Raw genomic sequence first — 6,282 nt, 5'->3', positions numbered from 1 at the left:
CACCGCCAGCCCTAGAGCTGGAGGCACAGAGGAGGCAGGTGGTGCCGCCAGGAGCCTCAACCATCCTGCAGGAACTGGAATCATGCAGACGGCTGCCTGCGGGAGACGGGACCCCAGAGGGGACATCAGGCGTGCACCTAAGTAAAGAATGAGGAGAAATATCTGCCTTCTCCCTTCGCCCTCCAATCTCTCACCAGCACCTCTCATTGGCCAAACCCAACCGGAAACCAGTAGCAAGAAGGCTTGAGAAATGTAATTTTCAAGGGTCAGCACCTCCCCCGGATACACACCACACACACAGACACACGCACACTGCAGAGCACAGCAGGGGAAGGGTGGGGAGTGGGTCTGAAAGCAACAGGCAACAACCTGAACAGTATGTGAGGCGAATACTGAAGAGCCTATGTAGGATGTGAATGTTCAAGAATGCGCATGTGTATTATGACATCAGTTTCAAAGGGGTGTGTGTGTGTAGAACGTGCATGTGCATGTTAGCGGGACTGTTCAAGGGTATGTGTGTATCAGAGGGACTTCAAGGGTTCGTATAAATGTGTGACAGGAGCAAGCGTTCAAGGGTTTGTGTGTGGTTGAACACTCAAGGGTATGTATATGTGTGATGAGAATATTTAAAGCTCTTGGGGGGGGTGTGTGCTGTGAATGTTCAAGGAGGTGTATGTGTGCTGTGAATGTTCAAAGCTGTGTGGCATGATGTTTAAGTGTGTGTGCGTGTGGCTGTGTGTGAGACTGGTGAGAAGAAGTGGGGATGGGAGAAAGGATGTGTACAGGAATGTCCTCTATGGACATGGTAGAAAATGTAGCCACGTGTCTTCTCTGGGGACAGACCTGCATCCAAACTTTCATTCTCACATATGCACACAAAATGGCTAAGAGGATGGTGTCCAGAGAAGGCTGCATAGGAGGTGTGGCTACAAGAAACATAATAATTGTTTATTACAATTTACAACTACATAAACAATTTAGCAAACATACTTTTCCATCCAAATGAATATCAGCTGCTTCAAAGAAGTCACTTTAAAAAGTTAAATTCTTATTTTATTGATGCAGCCACAGCTCCAGGAAGTTTTGGGGCCTGCTTTCAGGCAGTTTGTGTGCCATACACAAAATCTACAACCATTACTACAGTCATCACGTATTCTTATTGGCTGAGGTTAGAACTACCCAACTTAATCATTCAATCACTCCCATCACTGGCTTGACTTAAGAGCCTTTCTAAAACCCAAATCTCTCTCCTTAAAAAAAAGTGCTAATTGGGCCGGCCCCATAGCGTACTGATTAAGTTCAGCACACTCCACTTTGGCAGCCCAGGTTTGTGGGTTCAGATCCTGGGTGCAGACCTATACCACTCGTCAGCCATGCTGTGGCAGCAACCCATACAACACAGAGGAAGACTGGCAGAGATGTTAGCTCAGGCCAAATCTTCCTCAGCACAAAAAAAAAAAAAAAGGAATGCTAATTTATCACCGTGGAGGTCAAGCCTCCATTGGGTATTTGGGTTAAAACACAAGCTTCAGAGCTTGATAATTAGCTGCTGCAGATGAGAGGGTGCAGGGAGCTAGAGGAACAACAGGGAACCAAATGAATACCATAGAATCACATGATATGCACATTTGACTTTTATGCATTCAAACTATTATCTGGGATTTTTTAAAGGTGAGATTAGTAATCTGTAAACAGTGCAGGCATTTCTATCCACTATGGGTGAGCTTACTGCTCCCATGGGCTCCTGCTCTGGAGTGAGCCTGAGACCGGTGAGGAGAATCCAGCGGGGATCCCGAATGCCTATCTTGGTGAGTGTCACATGATACTGTGTGATTCTGAATCCCCTTTATTCTCCCAAATTGCCCCAAGATGGGCCTTTCCTGGGGAGACACAGGAATTGACTGCAGTCAATTGCCCCTCAGTGAGAGGTATGGGAGCCCTAGTACTTTACACACCACAGTCCCTAAACACCAGCCAACTGGTTAACCTTGTGCTCAACCAAATAAACCATGATTGGTCCCATCCCTGGAGAAAACCAATGGACTCCCCTAAGGACCTGTGCCGGTCACCAACGTGATGCCTTTCAAAAGGATAGCTCAATGGGAACTTTGACTATTCATGATATAGGACATATGCACAGACTTCAGGATCCAGCCTCCAGGTAAGATATGGCTCCACGTAATACGAGATCAGGGAACCCATTCTCTTGCCTTCAGACCGAACAACTCTTAAGCAGTCTTGGACAGTTAAGAACTTAGAACACTGTAAAATAATTCCCACACTGCACTCCAGCCCCGCAGAACTTCTCTCAGGTCTCTGTGGGCTACATACACATGCTTCCCACCCTTCCCCTCCGCCCACTCATTCCTCCTTATTCTTCCCATGACTGCCCAGGAGGCCGTCCCTCAGCCTGGACCCGGCTGGGTGCACAGCCCGTGTGTTCCCACGGCACAGCTCCTCCTTGCTGGTTGACAGGTCTGTTTCCCGCCCCCACCCTCACACTAAACCAGCACAAGGACGGTGGCCAGGACTATTTTGATCACCATTTTATCCCCAGTACTTGGCAGTCAAACCACCTCCTCCACAAACATTTGTTGAATGGTAACTGGAAGGTCTCAGGGATCCACTTTAAAGTCTAATAATCCGAAATGTCAAGGCATTCTTCCCACATTGTAACTCCCTGCATTTCAAGCGTACTCCTCTAAGTCAAAGGAGACTGCCCAATACCCGCTCTGTAAGCACACACACACCTGAGGACCATGACTCTCCTCATTCTCCTCTTTAAGTTCAATGACTTCAGTCTCTTCAGTTTCATTGTTCTCAACTCCAAACCCTCTTCCTCTTCTCCCAAATTGCTCCAGTTCAGGCTTTCCAGGGGCCCAGGGGTCTGTAGTTGATTGCCCCTTGGTGACAGGCGTGGGAACTCTGATACAAAGGTAATCATCCAGGCAGCATGGGGCAGTGAGTGGCTTTAGAATCACATAGCTCTGGGTTCCAACCCTGGCTCCACCACACATTGGCTGTGAGAACTTCAGAGTCCCTTCACCTCCCCAACCTCGTCTGCTGATCAAAACATGGTGTGAGTGAAAGTCCCCACACGGGGCTCCCCTGAGAATCATGTGAGACAAAGCGCGCGAACACACCCCACACCTGTGCTGGCAGGTGAATGTCAGCTTCAGGCTACCCCTTAACCCGAGGACAAGGCACTGGGGGCTCTGCAGAGCCTGGGAAGGTCCTCTCCAAGGCATCCAGCAGCCTAAGGCCAGGCCCAGTGAGGCAGCAAGGAACAGAGTGGTTGTCAGGCAAAACCTGCCACCTTGTGGTGCACATGCACATGAGCCCCGTCCACCAGTCGGGAAGCCCCGCCTTACCCTCTCTGCCCCCTGCTGGCTGCCTAGTGTGAGGGTGTCCTCTCTCCTCTTCTCACCCCTGTCTACCACAAGGCTTCCTGACCTGGAGGTGTCCTCCCAAAGCCCCTAGGCCCGGGATGTTCTCAACTTCGCCCACCAGACCTGTCGTTCTCAAAGACCCCTCCTCTGGATGGTCCTCCCCCTCCTAGGCCAAAGGAGGACCTGGGGGTCTCTCCCCCGACCTCAGGCCCTTCTTCAGCCACTCAGCAGCTACTTGGGGCCTGGGGATCCGACTTTTCAGCGATCAACCGGGTACCTGTACTGCCAAGTCCTCTGAACAAAACCTGCTGCTGGCTCCTCTGCTCCACTTGAGGATGGCTTGGGGCAGGGTAGCTGGTGTGTGTGTGTGTGCGTGTGTGCATGCACATGTGTGCACATGCATACACGCACAGGCACCTATTCCTTGCTCTGGTCTAGCAACGCCCTCCCCAGCCACCCCATCCCGACTCTCAGGGGGCCTCCCAGCGCCAGCCCCGCGGCTGCAGCAGTGATTCGGCTGTCTGGGCCTATTCCTGAGCGTCTCTAGCACCTCTCCTGGGAGCAGGGAGAGAAGTTCCTCCTTCACTTCCTGGGGTCTGAGCAGTGACATTCCAAGGCATATGGGAGGTGACTGATAGCCAGAAGTGACTGGCTATACCCCAGGCTTCTAGGGAGAAAGCAGAGGAACTGAGGCTGCCCTGCAACTCCAGGCAGACAGGCTTTGCCCTGCTGTGTGTGCTTGCAGCCCGGTGAGCTGTGAGCTCTTAATAACAGGGCTGCTGCGACCTTTCGGCTGTGCTCCTTTGCCCCTGCCGGGCTAACAGAATGGGTCAGCAAGTCCATTCTGTTTAGGGTGCCTCATAAGCCTGTGCCTAATGCTGGCTCTGGATTTCCTGGTGCACAGTGGGACAGGGCTGACATGCCCAACCAGCTGGATGCGGTTATGGGACTGACCCGCCACCCACCCATTTTGAGATGGGCTGACAGGAATCCATCAAGGTCCAAATTTCCCATGTCCCTTCCGAAATAGGTCAGAAACACTTGGTTGCCACAATGTATAACCTGGAAAAGGTGAGAATAGGAGTTGTAAAGGCTGAAGATGATACAGCTGAATTCAGGAGAATTGAGGAGCCTAAACATGCCGGAAGAAGGGAAACATTTACTGAGTGTTTATAACAAGCCATGCACGGTGCTAAGTACTTTCACATAAAGTATCACATTACCTGAGAAATAGTATCGTCTTCATCTTACAGATGAGAAAGGGAAAAAGAGGTTAAGAACTAGCTTTGTACACAGATCTGAGTTTGAATTCTGACCCCACTACCTACTAGCGAGCACCCCTAAGCAAGTTAACCTCCGAGTCTATTTCTCCTCTATAAAATAGGGACGATGGCCGTGCTGCTGGTTTGAACATAAGTGTACATTGCAGAGATGGACCCTAGCCCAGTTCCTGGCAGTCAGGGCTCACGCCACTGTTGTTAATAGCGACAGCAGGTGTAACTTACCCAAGGTCATAAAACAAATTCAAACCCAGGTTTCCTGATTCCCAACTTCAGTGCTCATGGGGAAAGAAACTGACTGACTTAAACATTTTTTGAGTATGGCCATGAAGGCAGGCTCTGTCCTAGGATGCGGAAGTTCAGTTAGGTATAGGACCCAGACTAACAAACAAGTCATGGTCCTATAAAATGCTAAGTGTGGAAGCACAGACCAGGTGCAGGAAAGGCTGAGCAGGAGGTTAACTCTTGAGGCTAAGTTACCAGGAAAACAAGTTTCTAAGAGTGGTAGCATTTTCTCCGTAGTACCGGCAATGTTGAAAAACGAGTGACTGGAAATCACTTGGGATGGCAAGGACCAAGAGGGGACTAAACATTTGCAGGAGCTTACTGGTGAGCTGGGTGGTGTTTTACATGTTACACACACACACACACACACACACACGGGCATTTCTCTTCTTAGGGTGTTTTACATGTTTTACACACACACACGGGCATTTCTCTTCTTAGGGTGCATAAACACACCTCAAACTGTAACTCCTGACCCCCACATCACACACGTTACTCTTTCCTCCTCCCACTGCTTTCTTTGAAGGCTCCCATCCCCTAAAACACAGAGAACATTACCTCTTACTTTGTTCTCTGGCAATCTTCTCTCAAAGGATAGACTAGAAACAAGTTTTCGGTCACATGTGGCAGCCAAGGGAAGACTCAGACTGGCATTCAGCATGTATAATCATTTCTACTAGAAAGCCAAAAAAACTTACATTCTGCAAAATCACACTCCAAAAACTTACAAAGCTTCTGGGAAAGAGGGGTTGGAGCAGACCACTGAAAACCACAGAATGTTGTAGCCACAGCACAAAATAGAACCAAGCCCAAAGATGATGCTCCTGGAGTTAAACTCCCACTGGCATGTGCACTGGTCCCTTGCAGCCTTCAATCCTGGGGCTCATGCATCTTCCTGAGATGTGGGTCCTTTGAGATCAAGGTCCTAGCAGAGACCAGTTACATCAAAATAAAAAATGTGACCCAGGACAAGACCTTCGTCATCAATTTTGTAAAACAAACAGAAGGCTGGCATAGGCACAGCATCTTCCTTTCTACTCAATTTCCCCACACAGCCTAACGCAGTAGAAAGGCTGGTAGTGATTCTTGGAGCTACTAAACTAGCCACCACTTGTAATAAAGGAAGCCACTTCTACAAAATTTTTGGCTTTTTTCTTAAGGTATTCAATTCTGTCCCTGAGCACTTCAAAATATTAATGTTCTGGGGAAAACCTTACAGGAACTAACCTAATTTTGGGTTGCCCTGACACCACTTCTCTATTTACCAATTGTATATATGCTATTTCCTATGAAAGAGACAACTCTGTAACAAAATAAACCATCTTATG

This window comes from Equus caballus, chromosome 1 (genome assembly GCF_041296265.1).
Source record: "Equus caballus isolate H_3958 breed thoroughbred chromosome 1, TB-T2T, whole genome shotgun sequence".
Taxonomy (NCBI): Eukaryota; Metazoa; Chordata; class Mammalia; order Perissodactyla; family Equidae; genus Equus; species Equus caballus.
The sequence above is the reverse complement of the archived record's forward strand: the minus strand, read 5'-3'. Positions refer to the sequence as shown.